This window comes from Vulpes vulpes, chromosome 6, assembly GCF_048418805.1.
Source record: "Vulpes vulpes isolate BD-2025 chromosome 6, VulVul3, whole genome shotgun sequence".
In the NCBI taxonomy this organism is placed as follows: Eukaryota; Metazoa; Chordata; class Mammalia; order Carnivora; family Canidae; genus Vulpes; species Vulpes vulpes.
In genome coordinates, this window is record NC_132785.1 from 77276258 (window position 1) to 77297346 (window position 21089).

The following is a 21089-nucleotide window of genomic DNA, read 5'->3' on the forward strand; positions in this document are numbered from 1 at the left end:
GCTCAACCAATGAGCCACCCAGGGGCCTCCACTCAGTCACTTTCTGTTATAGCTTACCATTAGCAGTGAATTTTTATACTGAGCAGCTCAATATGTTACTACTAAGAAGTTGAATTTGTAGGAGTTCTGTGATATTTTTAGCGAAAATTACTCTCAAAAAATATATTTTTAAAGACTTTATTTTATTTTTTTAAAGACTTTTTTTAAAATTTTTTTTTTATTTATGATAGTCACAGAGAGAGAGAGAGAGAAAGAGAGAGAGAGAGAGAGAGAGGCAGAGACACAAGCAGGCTTCATGCACCGGGAGCCCGACGTGGGATTCAATCCTGGGTCTCCAGGATCACGCCCTGGGCCAAAGGCAGGCGCTAAACCGCTGCGCCACCCAGGGATCCCAAAGACTTTATTTATTTATTTGATAGAGAGAGGAGAGAGAGAGCACAAGGTGGTGACCGGGAGAAACAGAAGCAGACTACCAGTTGAGCAGGGAGCATGATGCAGGGCTCCATCCCAGGACCCCAGGATCATGACCTGAGCCTAAGGCAGGCACTTAACCAACTGAGCCACCCAGGTGCCCTTCTCTTAAAATATTTTAAACAATTTACTTCCTAGGCCTTCCAAATTTTAGAGATCATAAGTGATTCTTGTGTTCCAAGGAAATTGAGACACAGTTTGTGTGCATTTTGTCCCAGCAACCTCACCAGGTGGATACCCACAAAAGCCCCATTTTACACAGGAGGTTTCCTAGCTTTAGTGATGTTAAAGGATTGGCCAGTGTCCCAAACTAAGGGGTGGCAGAGCTGGGATACTACCACACGTGGTCACATCCCAGAGACTGGACTGGAAACATGCCAGAACTGTTCATTTGTTGATAGTGATATGTCCCCAGCAGGGAACAAAGCTGGATGGGGTCATAGGTTAAGGTATTTGTCCATTATATAGACTGTGCTGTGGCAGCGACATTCAAAGCAAAAATAGTCACAAGGGAATCTGAGTCCCATAGAAGGACAGAAAAAGGGAGTGGGGAGGAGAGGAGGTAGGAAGTAGAGTGGAGGGAAGGGGAGGAAAAAAGAAGAGATACAGGTTTTTTGTTTGTTTGTTTGTTTGTTTTTTTTGAGAATGACAGTGACGATGACTGGAAGAGGGAAGAAGATTGTGTTACCATGTTCTTGGCTGTAGCACCAAACCTCTTGTTAGTACACAGAATACTGCTGCCCCATTATGTCTTTTAAAATGTTTCAGTCCCCAAATACAGTCTGGGCAGTAATTTAAGGAATATGATTATACAGCCCATTAGGGAACAAAAACATGTAAGGACAAGAGTCTCCAGTGTTGTCTTTGACCTAATGTTTGTTAGCAAAATAGGACAAATGTTTTCAATTAAGACCCAACAAGATCAGTATGGCTGCTTGGGCTGTTTCAAAATGGGGATTTCTAATTAGGTTTTGTGTGGGCCTCACAGAAGAAAGAACCCGGGACATGTGCTGGAGAGCCTTAATAGAACAAAGGTCTCAGTGCCTGCCTCTGGAAGAGTAACGCTGTGACATAGTCAAGGTACTTGATGTGAAGAAAGGCCCATATTAGAAACTGGCTCAGAGGTCCTGCTAAGTTGGGCAGAGTTACGTTTTCAGAGCAAGGGCCATAAGAGAGAGTACATTTTAAAGGGTTCAAATAGAATAAAATGTAAGAAAGAGTATCAAATGAAGAATGAATGCACAGAACAGGACACAGTGAGTTCTGTCCTTTCTGGCATTTTATTTGTCTTGTGTATCCTTTTTTGGTGCTCCAGTTACCTGAATTGTTTAATGTAGAAGAGTGGCTTGGGGCATTAGAGTCAGGAGCCAGGGACACTAGCCCTGTGTTACAGGACTTAGCTTGTATCAAATGCCTTAGTCCATCTCTGCTTTCCATTCTATTGATTTTTAGTGCTTTCACGATTTTTAATGCTTTAGTGAGTTCATTCTTCCTTTTTTTTTTTTTTGTTAAACATTTTCTTTTTTTAATTCATGAGAGACAGAGAGAGAAAGAGAGAGAGAAGCAGAGACAGAGAGAGGCAGAGACACAGGCAGAGGGAGAAGCAGGCTCCATGCAGGGAGCTGGACATGGGACTTGATCCTGGGTCTGCAGGATCACAGCCTGGCCTGAAGGCAGGCGCTAAACTGCTGAGCCACCTAGGCTGCCCCCATTCTTCCTTTAAAAAATTTGCCTTTTTCCATGCCAACAATTCCAGAAGCCAGAGTTTTGCATTATTTTCAGAAGTTTTATTAGGGTAAGAAATGGCTGTGGCTGGCTGGGTAGGTGATCAGTTGTAATAAAAAATGCAAGTGTAAAAGTGGTCTAAATTATGATTTTAAAAAAGTCCTAAGATTAGAGTAAGGACATTTGTTTGAAACATTTCTAATTTATATAAGCAACATCCTTTCCAGGATAAGCAAGGACTATGGTTCTTCACTTTAGGTTTCTTACCTTGGAGTCATACAGCAATTCTCAGAGGGAAAGCAGGAGGAAAAGACAATCTTGGCAGGGTGTATTGTTTCCGTTCAGACCTTGGCTAAGGCCATTCCAGACCTAGTATTCAGAGTTTTATAATTACATAGGCCAAAAGTTGCACAGAATACCTGAAGATTAAATTTAGCTGTCAAATGTAGGTCAAACATCTAAACCAAGTTTTCTCATCCTTAACACTATTGACATTTTGGGTTAAATAATTCATGGTTGAGAGTGGCTGTCCTGTGAATTGTGGGTTGTTTAGAATTATCCTCTGGCTTCTACCCAGGAGATGCCTGTAGCACAATCCTCTCGCTTCCCTTCCTCATGCCCTGCTTAGGTCATGAAATTGAAATACCTATATGTTGTCAAATGAGACCCTGAAGAGTAGGGCATCCTCCTTCTGCATACTGAGAATCACTGTCCTAAACAGTATGAATACCCTGTGGCAGGAGGAATAGAAATGTTATATGGTCCTATGTTTGCTTTACTGAAGAATCTATCACTCACAACATATGTTCTAATTATATCAAACTAAAGTTCAGAGACTACCTTCCAGATGTTAATTTGAGGATGAAGAAACCAGCCCATCTTTACTTCTTTCACCTGTAGTTGCTTTTTGGCCACAAAGCTCAAAAAGAAAAATGGCTTCACATGACCTAAGTAAGAAAGGATTCATGTTCCAAGATCTTCTGTGAACAAAAAATATGACTCACAAATGTTATATCATAAAATTTACACCTACTTCCACTTCAGGGAAGATGAAATAAATGTACTTTCCCCTATTTCTTTCATACAACTCAATACACTATATATTAGACAAATATGAGAATACCCCAAAAGGTGGAGAGAGGAAGATAGACTGGCTAGGGACTTTGGGTTCCAAGGAATCACATAGGGATGCCTTCTTGGGCTTTCTTTTTGCCTCATATTCTCTAGACTTGGAGATAAAGAAGCTGGCAAACTAGGAATGCCAATGGATGCAGAAGAAGCTCCAGTAAAAGCCAGCTTTCTTTAGCCAAGGGGTCAAGAAAGGGGCAGACTAGAAAGAGAAAACTTTGAGACAATAATTGTGCTACTCAAGCCAGAAACAGCAGGAAAAAAAAAAAAAATCTATGCCCCGCCCCAACCTCGCCCCAGCCAAAGTTGAATGAAGGTCCTAGACTGTCAGTCTCATCAAGTTGTTACCAGTTACCCCAACCTTGTCCCCACTGAGATGGTGTCAGTGGGAAGTTAAGACTTTCAACACTGCTCAGCAGTAAAGAGGCTGTCTTCCACTTTTCCTGGGTCATAGGAGGCCCTGTGGGGAACAGTAATGAGATACCCCTATCTCTTACGATTAGGATGGTGTCAGTGGAGGCCTAGTGGGAGCCAGAACTCCTATTCCTACCCAGTGATAACAAGGAAGCCCCCACCCCTGGTGTCAACAGAGACCCAGGTTGGAACCTGGAGTACTACTGCTACCTGGTAGTGCCCAACCCCAACTACCCCTACTAGAGTAATGACATAGGGAGCCAGCTAAAATAGGAAGTTTTTTTTTTTTTAAGATTTTTTTTTTTTATTTTTTTTTTATGAGAGACAGAGAGAGGCAGAGACACAGGCAGAGGGATAAGCAGGCTCCCTGTGGAGAACTCGATGCAGGACTCTATCCCAGGACCCTGGAATCATGCCCTGAGCTGAATGCAGATGCTCAACCACTGAGCCACCCAGAAGTCCCTAAAATAGGAAGTTTAAATGAGATCCAGACTCTCATAACACAGTACCCAAATGTCTAGGTTTCAGTTAAAAATCATTTGTTGCACTAAGAACCAGGAATATCTTGACCTGAAAGAAAAAAAGATAATAGATGCCAGCATTGAAACGACAGAGGTGTTAGAATTATCTGAGAAAGATTTTAAAGTGGCCCTCAGAAAGAATGCTTTAGTGAGCAATTAGGAGTATACTTGAAACAGTGAAAAAAGAGAGTTAGCAGAGAAATAGAAAATCTCAGTAAAGAAAACAAAGCTATAAAGAGGAACCAAAGGGAATTGTTAAAGAATTTATTTATTTATTTATTTATTTGTTTGTTTGTTTGTTTATTTATTTATTTATTTTAGAGAGAGAGTGAGCATATGCATGAACTGAAGGAGGGGCAAAGGGGAGGGAGAGGAAGAGGAAAAGAATCTTAAGCCCGATGCAGGGCGTACTCCCACAACCCCTAGATCATGACCTGAGCTGAAACTGAGAGTCAGAGGCTCAACTGACTGAGCGACCCAGGTGCTCCATCAAAGGAAATTTTTAGAACTGAAAATATAATGAATGAAATAAAACCCCAGTTGATGGCTAAACACTGGAGAAGACAGAGGAAAGAAACAATGAATTTGAAGATGGAACAATACAATTTACTCAATCTGAACAACAGAGAAACAACAGACTGAGAAACAAAATGTATACAACTTGAGGGACCTATAGGACTATCACAAAAGATCTAATTTTATATTGTCAAGGTTCTGGAAGCTGAGTTAACCCCAAACCAAAGAAACCCCAAGGAATCCACACTAAAATGTAATAGTTAAACTTCTGAAGACTAAAGAAAACGATAAAGCAGTGAGACGGAAACAATGTGTTATCTATGGAGGAAAACAACTTGAATGACAATGGATTTCTCATGAGAAACCAGGGAGTAAAGAAGAAATAGGCACAATATTTTTTCAAGTGCTGAAAGAAAAGCACGTATATCCAAAATCCCATATCTAGTGAAAATTTTAAAATATTTATTTATTTACTTATTATTTTTTAAAAAAGGATTTTATTTATTCATGAGACACACACACACACACACACACGGAGAGAGAGAGAGAGAGAGAGAGAGAGAGAGAGAGGGAAAAGCAGGCTCCATACAGGGAGCCCGATGCGGGACTTGATCCTGGGACTCCAGGATCATGCTCAGTGCCGAAGGCAGGTGCTAAACTGCTGAGCCACCCAGAGACCCCTGAAATTATCTTTAAAAATATTTTATTTATTTGCCACAGAGAAAGAGAGAGCCAGAGAGCACAAGTAGGGAGAATGGCAGAGGTAGAGAGAGAAACAGAGAAGTTTTCTGCTCAGCAGGAAAGCCCAACGGAACCACAGGGCTGGATCCCAGGATGCTGGGGCCAAAGGCAGACCTGAGCCAAAGGCAGACACTTAACCACATAACTGACTGGGCCACCCAGGCACCCTGTAGTGAAATTATTCTTCAGGAATTGAAAGGGAAATCAAGACATTCTCAGAGAATTTGTCAGTATCAGTCCTACCTTAAAAAATGGCTAAAATTGGGACGCTTGGGTGGCTCAGCGGTTAAGTGTCTGCCTTTGGCATGATCCTGGATCATGAATTATGCTTGATGGTTGATGCTAAAATTATGACACTATCTGATGTGGTTCTAAATGTATGTAGAGGAAATTTAAGACCATTATAAATAGGAGAGGGTAAACAGACATAAAGGGAGGTAATGTTTCTATGCCTCACTCTAATTGGAAAGTGACAATACAAATAGACTGTGGTTATGTACATGTAATATAGTGCCTAGAGCAGTGACTAAAAAAGCTGTACAGATTCACTCAAAAAACACTACAGATAAGTCAAAATAGAATTATAAGAACTGTTAACTCATAGGAAAGCAGGCAAAAAACAGAGAAACAAGAAACCAAAAAAAGAAAACAAAAAATAAGGTGACCACTTCAAATTCTAACATATCAATAACTACATTAAATATAAATTGTTTAAATATACCATGAGTTGAAAGACAGAGATTGGCAAGTGATTAAATACACAACCCAACTATGTATTGTCTACAAGAAACTTACTTCCTATACAATGATATAGGCAGGTTGAAAATAAAAGATGAAAAAATATGTCATGCTTGCATTAATTAAGAGATAGCAGAAGTGACTATATTAAATTCAGGTATAGATGACTTTAGGGGCACCTGGGTGGCTCAGTGGTTGAGCATCTGCCTTTGGCTTTGGTAGTGATCCCGGGGTCCTAGGATTGAGTCCTGCATCAAGCTCCCTGTGAGGAGCTTGCTTCTCCCTCTGCCTATGTCTGCCTCCCTCTCATAAATAAAATCTTTTTTTTTTTTTAAGAAGACTTCAGAACAAAGAAAATTACTGGAGACATAGAGGGGATTACAATATGGTAAAAGACTCTATCCATCAAGAAAACAAAGCAATACTAAATATGTATGCACCAAATAATACAACTGAAAAATATATGAAGTAAAAACTGAAAGGAGAAATAGGAAAATCTACAACTGTAGTTGAATACTACTACATCCTTTTTAAAAAAAATTTATTTATTTATTATAGTCACAGAGAGAGAAAGAGAGAGAGGCAGAGACACGGGCAGAGGGAGAAGCAGGCTCCATGCACCGGGAGCCCAATGTGGGATTCGATCCCGTGTCTCCAGGATCGTGCCCTGGGCCAAAGGCAGGCGCCAAACCGCTGCGCCACCCAGGGATCCCCACTACATCCTTCTTTTAACAATTGGTAGAAAAACTAGATAGAAATTTTCCAAGAATATGGAAGAACTCAACAATACCATCACCATCAGGATCTAATTTGTATTTGTAGAACAGTACACTCAACAATAACAGAATACACATTCTTGTCAACTGTCCATAGAACATATACTAAGAATGTATCTGGACCATATAAGTGAACTTCAAAAAATTTAAAAGAATTGAATTCATACAGAATGCCTTCTCAGACCATAATGGAACAAATCTAGAAATTAATACCAGAACCATAATAGGAAAATCTCCAAATACTTAGAAACTAAACAATACAGTTTTGAATAAAATACGGATCAACATGGAAGTCTTAGGGATAAAAAAAAGACATTGAGCTAAGTTAAAATAAAAATACAATGTCAAAATTTGTGAGATAGGGTTAAAGCAGTGCATTTATCTACAGAAATTAAAACTTATATTCAAGTAAAATCCAAGATGAATGTTTGTAGCAGATTTTGTTATTCAATAACTCAAAACTAGGAACAATCCAGATGTCCTTCATGGAGTAAATGGATATATTAACCAGCAACAAGAAGAAAAGAAATACTGATACCTTCAACAACTTGGATGAATCTCTAGAAAATTATGCTGAGGCAACAAACAAACAAAAAACCAACAAAAACCAACACCAAAAACAAAGAAAAGAAAAAGAAGAAATTTCTAAATATTAGATACTATATAATTCCATTTATATAACATTCTTAGAAGGACAAAACTATAGGAATGGAGAACATATTTGTGGTTGCCAGGGGTTAAGGATAGACTAGGGGTGTTGGAGGGTAGGAGGAAAGTGTGTGTGGCTTTAGAAAGGCAACGTGAGAAATCCTTGTGGTGATAGAATTGTGTGTAGCTTGACTGTATCAGGTCAGCATTGTGGTCATGATATTACAGTTTTGCATCATATTACCATTGGGGCAAGGCAATGGTAATCCAAGAGTATTTAGGATATTTCTGTATTATTTGCAACAAGTGAATATGAGTCTACAATTATCTCAAAATACAAACTTTAAGATGTTACCAGATTCTTTATAAAAACGTGTTTCTTTTGACAAGTTATAAGAAGAAACACAAGGAAACAATATATTCCCTTCTAAACCCTCCTTAGCTCACCAGAGTAACCAATGCTTATCATTGCTTATCCTTCTACACTTATCTTAATATTTTAGTACAAATGTGTATATATACATGCACACAAAGTTTTTTTCTTTACAAAAATAAGAACGTGTGGTATACATTATTCTGCAACTTATTTTGACACATATCAATATGTATAGCTTCTAAGTTGTTCCTTTAAATAGCTGCTTATTATTTCATAATATTTAAACATTTCCTTGGCTCTTTACTTTTTAAATTTCATCTTTCCCTATCCTAGGAATACACTTTTGCTCATTGGAGGTATAAATTAGGGAACCTACCAGGATCTGGGCCAAGAAAAGCAATTTATATTGTTTGAATGACATAATACAATTGGAAGGGACTAGTTTGGACAAATCTTTTCTATTCAAAATGACAGACACATTTATTACATTTTTCTCTTACACATTCCCTTTGTGCAGTACTTTTTGTCCTCATAGACATAACAAGTTAAGCTAGTACAAATGAAGTAATAATTATGTAGTTTCTTGATTTACACCTTTTTTTTTTCTGTGAAGTTTTAAAATCTCAGATAACATTTGGGTGCTTTCAATAAATACCAAATGCTTATGTGTTTGGTTTACATTCATTTTTAGAAGATGGAAAATATTATATTAATTTTTGAAGGAAAATTCCTCTTCCTTTAGTCATTTTGGTTGTAGTAATGATTTTGATCCAAGTTAGAAATTGTTCCTCCAAAATAAACTTATTCTTTTTGGATAAGTGCAGTTTATTTTCCATCAGGATTTCCTTTCAAGTTTGAAATATGAAGTTACTTGAAAATGAAATGTTAATTTATTGTAGAATTCAGATTTTTTTTTTCTGATTCTTAGCATAGATGCTGCCCAGCAATAACTTTTTCTTTTGCCTGTTTGGATAATAACATCCCTTAATTTAGACCATACAGGACAAATGCATTTGAATCCTGAAAGTGATCCATTATCACATATACAGGGTTTAAGTACATATGAGGAAAAGTGAAGAGGTTTTAAATGTTGGCAAAATAATTGCCTTTTTTTGTTATTTCAGGTATAATTATTTGGATATTTAGGATAAAAGCATTTCCCCTCTGGATTATTATTTCATTTATACATAACTCAAATCTTGATTTCCTAATAGACATTTTTAATGTCTTAAAATTTTAAGGATTGGTTCAAGGGCTTAGACTCTTTTTCAGTAGGAGGTGAGGTGGGCATCATCTGATAAATTGCACATTTAAAATCCAGCTCTAATTGCCACCTTAACATTGTAGAGTTTTAGTACACTTTAAGGGTAATTTTGTGATGTCTTCAAGTCATGATTTTCATCTATTTTGTGTAAAATGAGAAGGAAGAGTTTATATAATCTTAAACAGTTTTGAAATTTAATGTTGATATCAGGGCTTAAAATAATATGGCTGTTTTGAAAGCAAATTGAACCAACTGAATATCCCTGTTAGTTTACATGTTGACCCATTGTACATGGAAGCCATTTGTTTTTTATTACTGAAAAGTATAGTCTGTAGCTCTAAACAGCCTCAAGCTAGGCAGCTATAGTCTTTACAATCTTTGTTATAATACATAATTTATAAACATTTGGGTTTTAAGGATGTAGATAGTTTTGACAGTAAAACCAAAATCTTGAGAACTAGCAAATCACAATCATGTCTGAACATCTCTCATCCCAAATCAAGGCATCAGATTATCTAGTTGTACTGAATATATATTTCCTTTTGGGGGAATATTATTTTATAAGTACCTACTTTCCCTAGTCTACTGCAAAGTGCACTGAAAGTCCACTTGGTCCCACCATAGTTTGACAAAATCTGTTAAGTTTTTGAGCACAGTAGAAAAAGGTTAAATTTTTAGTTTATTGCGTTGAAACTAAAAATAATATATTCTCATTTAATAGATTTTCTTTGACATATTTTACTTTGTGTTTTTATTATATGGAAAAAAAACTTTTAGAGTCTTGGTGATAAACTTTTCCATAGTGTTTCCTTGCCCTCACTTTTCAGTAAAATAGTGTCTGGAGCTGGGAGATAACCTAATTAGCTACGTATTTTAGATGAAAAAAACAGACCCAGAGCACCTGGGTGACTCAGTGGTTGAGTGTCTGCCTTCAGCTCAGGTCATGATCCCAGGGACCTGGGATTGAGTCCCACATTGGGTTCCCCGCAGGGAGCCTGCTTCTCCCTCTGCTTATGTCTCTGCCTCTCTGTGTCTCTCATGAATAAATTAATAAATAATCTTTAAAAACAAAAACAAAACAACAACCCCAACAAAAACACCTGAGACCCAATGAGAACAAGTGTCTATTGCAAGCCCATATAGCTAATTAGCATAGTTGAGACTGGATCCCTTTAGTTCTTCTGACAACCAGACCAGAATTGTTTTTATTCTTATTACAACATGTTGATGGCACTTCCTTTCTCTCTTTCTCCCTCCATCGGTCCCTTCATTTTTTCTTTCACTACCTTAAGGTCTAGACCCCAGGTATCCAGAATCTTTTTCTCACCATGATTTCTCTCTTCTCAGATTTCTGTGATGGCTGCATTAGTGGGAGGACCATCATACTCTCCTGTTCAGGGATGGTTCACCCTGGTGCCCTCTGAGCCCAGCACATTTAGATCAAGAAGCGAGGATTTACTCTTCACAGTGCCCTGTGGTGATGGTAGAGATGGGATTCCAGGGATGGGATTCAGACTGGGCACCTAAGATCCATATTGAGTAATGGGTTTGTTACAGTCAGACAAGTACTATTGATTCTGCCAAAGTAAGTTGTTGTTAATATGAACAAAAGATAAAATCTCCATTATCTACCATTTCTCATGTCAAAAAAAGGCAGAGTAACAGACTGACCCACTTCTACTTCATCTTATTAGCTTTTTAAATTTATTTTATTTTTAAATCTTTGAGCTGTTTTCAGAGTGAAAAAATACCCTCAGACACTTTCTCTTAGCCCAGTGGGTATATGTTGAGTCCCCATCTTTTTGGGGAACTTTTAACATATTTAAGATTTTATTATCTGTGGTGGCTTGGGGTCTTGTTGAGAACCCTCACCTTGAGAGAATTAAGCATGTCAGTGGCCTTATTATGGATTCCCAAAAGCTAGGACGAAGAGACGATGCTTTGGATATTATCTAAGTAAAAATGCAGGATTGCTATGATCACATGGTTAGGTATTAATTGGCATACTGGTCATTAAATTTGGCCAGTCTTGATGATAAGTAAAAATCTCCTGCACCCTCCACCCCTTCTGCACCTTAAAATTGGTAGTCTGTCTTCTCTGTAGATCTCACAGATAATGCAGTAAATAAAATTCCTATTCTTTACTTGGCTTACTGCAAATTTATTAGGCACACAAGAGAAGATTATAATAAAGCTAGACCTCATCATTTCAGCTAGATTTCCCCTCAAGAACATCTCCAGTCTCAAGCTCTTCATCTCTTAATCATTTGAAATAAGGTTCTGAAGAAATGAAAGATTGAGACAGCTGAGACACTTTTCATTGTTCTGATTTCATTATGCTATTGAGACTTGCCTAGAAATACAGTCTTTGACAATCAATTATTACTTTGGAAAGTGATTATTAAACAGTTCACTAAATTATGGATTTTTATGCATGACTCTATTCTATTGCTCTTTAGGGTTAAGTGAAAAAGCTTATTAAATATCCATTTACAATAGAATCTTTGCAAGTGCTAAATGGAATGCATAATTTATATAGGCTGTCACCAGTACAATGCCAAATCAGTTTAGCCAAATACCAAGCAACAAGGAAAGGGAAGTAAATAGCAATCATAATAGAACTTACTCTGGGCAACTAATGGGTGCAGATAATCAGAAAATCCAAAATAATAGTGACTTAGATAAGATGGCAGTTTATTTCTCCCTTGTAAAATGTCGTGTAAAGGGTAATATAGGACTGTTATGGTGTTCTGCAGAGTCAGGGATCCTACCTGCCATCTTACTGCTTCACTGACTGTGACCCTCATTACCAAAGTCATCTCAGGGTTCAGTATGGCTGCTCCAGCCATCACACCTGCATTTCAGTCAGTAGGACGGTGCAAATAAGTAAAGCTTGTGCCAGACTTTGCTTACCACGTCTGCTTATATTTCAAAAGCCAGAACTTAGCCACATGATTACATCTAGCTACAAAAAAAGGATGAGAAATGAAGTCATGATTCTGAGCAGCTGTGTACCAAGATTTATTTACTATGGAAGAGGGTAAAAGAGGTATCAGAGCAGTTTCTATCACAGTCTCTATGTATAATGCACCTTCTATGGAGATTTTACCTTCCAGCAACATTTTATTGAGCACCTACAGTGCTTATCATTGTACCAAACACTAAGAACTTATTTATTTTTAAAACTTTATTAATTTATTCATGACACACACACACACACACACAGAGGGAGAGGCAGAGACACAGGCAGAGGGAGAAACAGGCTCCATGCATGGAGCCTGACATGGGACTTGATCCAGGGTCTCCAGGATCAGGCCCTGGGCTAAAGGCGGTGCTAAACCGCTGAGCCACCCAGGCTGCCCCAAACACTAAGAATTTAAAGACGCCTTTCAGTAAAGTTGAACCACCTACATTCTTTTTCCTACAGCCTACATCATTGTGTTTTTCAATCTTTGCTAATTGAAGGGCCAGTGGCTTTCCAGTACTTTTCAGTTGTGTAAACCTTTCTTCAAATGAAATATTCAACAAATGTTAAATATCCCAAGTATTTAATAGCACAGAAGCAGTGTCTCGATTGGGAATGAGGGACCTGGAACATGCCTGCTGGATCCAGGCCCATATCAGTACACTCTTTGGCCATTAAGACATTTGTCTTTCCACTCAGTTTTATTGAGTGCTGTACCAGACCCTGAAAAATAGCAATGACCAAATGGAAATTCCTGCTTTCTGGGAGTTTACATTCTAGAGAGAGGAGGCAGAGAATAACTAAATCAGTAATTTCTCAGGTGGTGATAAGTGACATAAAAATAATAATACTGGATAGGAGATATAGACTGTGATGGTGTGAAGACATATTTAAATCAGATGGTCAGGAAAGGACTGTGGGATAATGTGACATTCGAGTAGAGGTCTTGAAAGAATGGAGCAAGCCACACAATTCATGTAAGGGGAAAGATCATTCTAAGCAGGGGGAAGAAACATTGCAAATTTCTAAGGAAGGAATGTTCTTGTAGAGTTAGAGGAACAGCAAGGTGGAGGGGCTTTGAATTGAGGTATGGGAGGAGATAAAGTCAAAGAGGTACCCCAGAGCCAGGTCAGCTAGGACAGTGGTTCTCAATACTATCAGACTCTGCTCCCTTCTTATTGTATATATGTTGCACATATTTTGCCCCTTTTAATATCCTGAAATAAAATTCATAGATAATTATTGTCTCCCAACCCACATAATGTCAAACATTAATATAATGCCCTATTTGTAACATAAAGGAAAAATGAGAGTAATTTATAATTGAATCATAATTCTAAACAACTACACTGGAAGATATAATGAAGTTGTTAGCTGTTTTGTCTGCTGATAATGAATGTGCTCTTGGTAGGAATATAAGCAGCTATAATAAATAAGAAGGACCAGAAAATGAAAACACAATGCAGATGGCACTACAATGCATGTTAGGATAAATAATAGCAGATTAGACTTTTGGGTATATAATAAAAGAAAATGGGAAATGAGAAGTGAAATAGGGATGCATTCTAAGACCAATTAAGGACTTTTGAAATGGAGAAAATGATCTAAGCTTCTTTATAAGCATAGTGTCAGAATAAATCCCTGTTTAGACATGGAACAAAGTGAAAAAGTGTCAACCACACCCTACCTCATATATTCCAACTTGAAATCTCACATATGTGAGTCTCTGGAATATAAAAAGACCTTGGAAGCCATCTCCTTTGATAAGTGATGAGACTACAGAAAAAAAGAGTAATCCAAGAAGATATGGAGAAATAGACCTCTGTAAACAATCTGAAAGCAAAAATAAAAAAATAACTTTATAATCTTCATGGCAAATTTAATATTATTTTGCTAAAATATTTAAAAATTATATAGATTGGCAATAATATAGTTAAAACTTTTCCTTTATAATTAAATATTCATCATTACTGTGTTTCACATATGGCTGCTTTATTGTGTTTAGTTCTAAGTCCGTGGAATGACTTCATATATCCTCGGTCCTTTCGTGCCTACTAAATGCCAGTAGCACATTCCCATTGTAACCACCAAAAATGCTGCCCTCCTCCCCCAGGCAATTTCTAAATGTTTCCTAGGGAGCAGTATTGTCCCTGTTGAGAATCACTGATATGCCATCTTGTAGCCATGATAAGAATTTTAGATGTCACACTTGAGTGATTTGGGAGGACACTGGAAGGTTTTGAGCAGAGGTATGACATGATCTGACCTTGTTTTAAAATTATCATCTAGGGGATCCCTGGGTGGCGCAGCGGTTTAGCGCCTGCCTTTGGCCCAGGGCGCGATCCTGGAGACCCGGGATCGAATCCCACATTGGGCTCCCGGTGCGTGGAGCCTGCTTCTCCCTCTGCCTCTCTCTCTCTCTCTCTCTCTCTGTGACTATCATAAGTAAATAAAAATTAAAAAATAAAATAAAATTATCATCTATCTTTTGTGTGGACAATAGATTATAGGGCAAGGGAGGAAGACCAGTTAGGCACCTATTATGATAATCCAGGTGAGAGATGATGGTCAACTATAGTGATAAGGAGATAAGGAATATTCTGATTCAGCATATGTTTTGTTTTTTTTTGTTTTTTTTTCAGCATATGTTTTGAAGGTTGCTTATGGAGTGTGTGTGTGTGTGTGTGTGTGTGTGTGTGTGTGTGAGAAGAGAAAGAAATCAAGAATGACTCCATGGTTTTGGGTGGGTGTAGCTAACATAGAATATAGTTGTTTTTTTTTTTTTTTTATGAGATCGTGAAGACCATAGGTAAGCCAGGTTATGGGATTGATTTTGGACATGTTAAGTTTGAGATGCCTAATATACTTTCAAAAGGAGATATCAAATAGACATTTAGTAATAATCCTAGAGTTCAGTGGTGAGGTTAGGGCTAGAAAGATTGGCATCAGCAGTGACCAGAAGATGTTTAGAATTCATTAAACTGAAAGTGATGACTAAGAGGGAGAGTGTAGCTGGAAATGAGAATAAATCTAAGGATTAGGAGCCTGGGGGCACACCACCGTTTAGAGGCTGAGGGAAGAAATAGAAGGAACAAAAGAAACTGTGAAGGAGAGTTAGGTGTAGAAGTACAACTAGGAGAAGGTGTATGGTGCTTTGGAAACCAAGTGAAATATTTCTAGAAGGATGTGAAAACTGTCAAATCCTGCTAAGTCAAGTAAAGACTTGTAAGTTTTAACCATAGCGTTATAATATTTAACTACACACATGTACCTTTGTTATAGATTTTATTGCTTTTGTGAATTAGATTTTTCTATTTACATTTTCAAATTGTTTATTACCATATTGGTTTTATTTTTATTTTTAAGATTTTATTTATTTATTCATAGAGACAGAGAGAGAGAGAGAGAGAGAAAGAGAGAGGGAGAAGCAGGCTCCATGCAGGGAGCCCGACGTGGGACTCGATCCCAGGTCTCCAGGATCACACCCCAGGCTGCAGGCAGCGCCAAACCGCTGCGCCACCGGGGCTGCCCACCATATTGGTTTTAATGTGTTGACCGTTTATCTCATAATCTCTCTGAATTCTTATCTGTTCCAAAAGTTTGCCTGTAGCATTTCTTGTTTAATAAAATTTGTGTTGGGGACACCTCAGTGGCTCAGTATTTGAACATTTGCCTTCAGCTTGGGATGTGATCCTGGGGTCTTGGGATTGAGTCCCTCAGTGGGTTCCCCACGAGGAGCCTGCTTCTCCCTCTGCCTTTGTCTCTGTCTCTATGTCTCCCATGAATAGATAAATAAAATCTTAAAAAAATAAAATTTAGGTTGAATAAAAGCGGAGGTGGTGAGCATTCCTATTTTATTCCTGACTTTAAAACAAAGGCTTGGTTCTTTTTTTTTTTTTTTTTTTTTTTTTTTTTAAATTAATTTTATTGGTGTTCAATTTACCAACATACAGAAAAACACCCAGTGCTCATCCCGTCAAGTGTCCACCTCAGTGCCCGTCACCCATTCCCCTCCAACACCCGCCCTCCTCCCCCTCCACCACCCCTAGTTCGTTTCCCCGAGTTAGGAGTCTTTATGTTCTGTCTCCCTTCCTGATATTTCCCAACATTTCTTCTCCCTTCCTTTATATTCCCTTTCACTATTATTCATATTCCCCAAATGAATGAGAACATACACTGTTTGTCCTTCTCCGACTGACTTATTTCACTCAGCATAATACCCTCTAGTTCCATCCACGTTGAAGCAAATGGTGGGTATTTGTCGTTTCTAATGGCTGAGTAATATTCCATTGTATACATAAACCACATCTTCTTTATCCATTCATCTTTCGATGGACACCGATATATTCAGGGTCCTAAATGAAAAGAACATGCAACCAAGAATACTTTATCCAGCAAGGCTTTCATTCAAATTGGTTCTTAATATCACCACTGACTATGACGTTTATTACAGATTTTTGATAGATTTCATTATTAGATTGACTTCCTTCCTGAGCTTGCTAAGAATTTTTAAATCATGAATGAGTCTTGAATTTCATTAACTACTTCTGCTTCTTAAATCTACTGTCATAATGTTGACTCATCTGTACTGTCCCTGCAATCTGGGAGAAGCATTTTTGGTTATGTTACAATATGTTTTTATACATAGAGGATTTCTATCAGGGTTTTTGCATTTGTGTCTATACAAAAGATTGGTGTAGACATTTTCTCTCTACTAATTTGCTTGTCCATTTTTTGTGCTTGCCCATTTTTGGTATCAAGGTTATACTAACCATTAAAATTGGATGCTTTCTTTTTCTGTTCTCTAAAAACAGTTTGTATAAACTTGCATTTGTTCCTTGAAAGTTTGATAATTTTCATCTGTTAAGTTGTTGGGCTGGTTACTTGGGTAAAGAGAGATTTTAGAAAATTATCTGTTTCTTTAATTATTAATCCTTTCAAGGCTTTCGCTCTCCTCCTTACCCCTGGGTCGATTTTGTGACATGTGTTTTTAGACGATAATTCTTTTTATCCACGTTTTCCTGCATTTATTGGCATGACATTATTCACAGATTATTATTCTTATTCTTTGCTTAATCTATAATTTCATAGCTGTGGAGTCTGTCTCCGTGTGTAGTGGGCATGAATCTCAGTCTCCAAACACAGATGTGCAAGAAATATGTTTATTTCTCTAAAACTCTATTTAGTCTTTATTTGGAGTTCCCATTCCATCAGGACCACAGAAATTTGGCCTTAAGCAATTTGGGGATTCCCCTGTCCATCCTTGGGATATTTACAGAGTTCCTTAAGGTCATGTGCCATGCTGACCTCTGCTGAAGCATCCATACTTCCATCTGGAGGTCCACTTAGGTCTTGTTGGGAAAGGAAATGTCATGCATACAGTCTTTTGAACTCCTCACTTGACCTCTAAGAGTTGGCCTTACACCTGGAACACTTCCTTACCGAGAGATAAAGAGTTCCAACAGGTAGTGCTGGGCTGGTCGCCTTTTGTGGAGATATATTTTCCTGTTTAAGATTCAACGTATGTTTCTGTTTTATTTAGTATGTGTGTCCTATAGCACCTGGCCAGTCTCTCTACTATATTTTTCTCCTATAGGGAGGGGACAAGACCCCTAATTCTGTATTACAGGAGGGGAGTGTAAAGAAGACACAGAGTAAGATAGGATTTAGGTAGCAGCCATGGGTCCATCCTGGCCAGCAGGTCCTGCTTGACAGCCAATGTAGGACCTACTGAAGCTGATCTTGCTCTGTGTCTTTTTGATGTAACATTGTTCCATCCAGAGCTTGACTTCTTGTTTTCTGGTGTCTTTAATACGAAGATAAGGGCTAAAAGGACTTCCATTCCTGGTGATAGGCAACAGATGCTACTTGCTCCATAGATCTCCCTTCAGTGTCAGTCCACACAGGTTCCTGCTGAGTTGCCTATTGTTCCCATTTCTAAGGCTCCTTCAGTTCCCCCAGCTGCCTCATTTGTGTTTGCCACTCTTGGGCATACAGTCATTTTGCTATTGTCAAGACTGGCTGGGGCCTGGAAAACTCTGTAAGGCTATGTAATGCTCCATCTGCCTCAGAACTCCCATGTCTTTTCTGGGATCCTGTTTCTTCTTGGATTCTCCATGGAAAATGGTCCCAGATTTTCTTTTTGCTCTCCATTTCTGCACTTTCCCCTTTTGTTTCCTAGGGCCCTAGTCCTGGAGAGCTGGGTATGAGACCTCAGAGGGTCCCAGCAGCATTTATGTTTTTCATCACTTCTCACCAGGTTTCTCTGGCCCAAGAATGTAATTCATTTCTAGTTGCAAAGTAAGGATATATAACTCAAATAAACTCAACTTACCTTATTTTCTACCAGGTCAGTTGTCATTATTCTGTGTTATTTAGTTCCAAAAGATTAGACTTAGACTTCTTAGTCTTCTTAGACTTTTGAAATTGAAAAGCCAGAAAAAGACTCTTATTTCATCATTTTATGTTCTGGGTTGGTACTTTTTACCTGAGGCCATGGGCCCAGAATGGCCAAGCTGAGTAAAGGGAGAATATTGGGAGTATGGGTTGGAGGGAAACAAGAGTGGGAAGCTCTTTCTCCAGACCCTTCATTTGGCAGAAGAGGAGATAGTTTCAGAGAAGTGACTGATTTGCCAAGGCCACATACAGTTAGTGGTGGCGCAGAGACAAAACTCCAGATACACTATTACTCTTTTTGTTTTCTTTTTAATTTTGCTTATTTACTTATTTGAGAGAGAGAGTGTGAGCATGAGCAGGGGAGGAGCAGAGGTTGAGGGACAAGCAGACTCTAGGCTGAGCATGGAGCCTGTTTCAGGGCTACATCCCATGGCTTGAGATCATGACTTGAGCCAAAACCAAGAGTCAGATGCTTAACTGACTGAGCCACCCAGGTACCCCTATTCTTGTGTTCTTTGATGTTATATATTGTATAGCAATTATTTGAAACACACATGGATTTTAGGTTCTACAACCCAATATATATTTCACGTAGATTTAAAAAAATTTGTGTATAGTTGACACAGAATATTAATTTTAGATGTACAATGTAGTGATTTGACAATTTTATACATTATTCTAGGTTCACCACAGATATAGGTGTCATGTGTCATTATATAAGTAATCACAGTATGATGGACCATATTCTCTATGCTGTGGCTTTTGTTCCATGACTTACTCATTCTGTAACTGGAAGCCACTATCTCCCATTTTGCCCAATTTCCTTTCCTTCCTCCCTTGTAGCACCTATCAGTTTGTTGTCTGTATTTATAGGTCAGGTTCTGCTTTTTGCTTGATTATTCATGTTTTCTTTTTTGTTTTGTTTTGATTCCACTAATGAGTGAAATCATATAGTATTTTTTCTCAGTCTAATTTATTTCACTAACATAATACCCTCTAGGTCCATCCATGTAATATCAAATGGTATGATCTCATCCTTTTTTATTGCTCTATAATATTCTGCTCTACACACACGTGCACGTACACACACACCCCGCATCTTTCTTATCCATTTATCTGTTGATGGGCACTTAAGTTGCTTCCATATCTTGGCTTATTGTAAATAAAGCTGCCATAAACATAGGGTACATATATCTTTTTAAATTAATGCTTTCATTTTCTTTGGGTAAATACTCAATAGTATTTCACCTAGATTTTTAAATACATTATAATTGTCATCATGAGGGTCCCTCAGCAAATGAATCATTTTCTTAATAACTATGTATTCATACATGTAGGGACAAATATGCCTTTTTAAATTTTTACTCTTTCAGAAGAAACACTAGAATCTTTTATATTTTATAATGTTTCCTTTTGTAAATGCAGGTGTGACTTGTTCCTCCTTGCTTTCCAATTACCTAGCTCAGGGGCTAAATTGATCCTTTTCTTGAGGACAAAAGACACCATTTTGGATGTCAGTTCCTTTCACTAGGCTAAGCTATAGTGATATCCAAGGTCTTATTGGGTGAGTGAAGTGTTCACCCCACACCTTATATTCAGCTATGCTTTGAGTTCTTTTTTTTTTTTTTTTTTTTTATAATTTTTGCTTCCTCCTTCCCATTAGGCCAACAGCTGTCTCTGTTTTGCTGTCAGTATTTCCGTGTGTTGTAAGTAGCCCCTCTCCCACAGCTCTCTTCCTAATACCTTATTTCTATTCTGCCCTAGGCTTCGAAACTAGATAAATAAGCCTGGTAGTATTGTTTGTAAAGTGAGAGTAAATAAGCCTCTGAGGGAGAGCCTCAAAAGCTTTCCTATGGGAAAGTGTGTGAACTTCTTCCATGTGGTCCTTTGCTGACATCTCTTTTTGCCTGCTTAAGGCCTTTTTTGCTTATATCCTGCTTCCAGTGTGAGTTTGCAGGATGTCTGCAAGGTGAACAGGTGAAGACTTAACTGCTTTTTTTTTTCTTTTCTTTTGTTATTGGCTCAGAGATACTGTAAAAATATTTTGTATTTGAATGAACCATATTCGGAGCAGAGAGCTATTAAGAGATTCGTTGCAAATCAGAATAAAAAAATAACCACCACAGAACCACAGAATTCCTTTGGGCAATTTGATTATTTAAGATGCAAACTATACCCTGACCTTGGGGGCTTTTTGAACCATAGCTGTCAGTTTAAACAAAACTCCAAACCTAATTAAACTTTTGTTGGATGGGGTACTAGTTTGGAAACTGGTTGGACAGCTTCTAAAACTTAATGACACAGTTCTTTCACCAGAAAACACATTGAAGTACTAATATTTAGTACATATGTTCTTTAAGGCTAATCATAGGCCCTGGTTTTATCACTTTTTGGAAAATGGAGAATAATT

The 21089-nt window shown here is 38.0% G+C and overlaps 1 protein-coding gene across 2 annotated transcripts in view; it reads left to right on the top strand.

Annotated features, from left to right (window-relative positions):
• Nucleotides 1-21089, top strand: part of LOC140599358 (uncharacterized) — a 105862-nt gene that overhangs the window by 11787 nt on the left and 72986 nt on the right. The gene's annotated exons all lie outside the window — the stretch shown is intronic.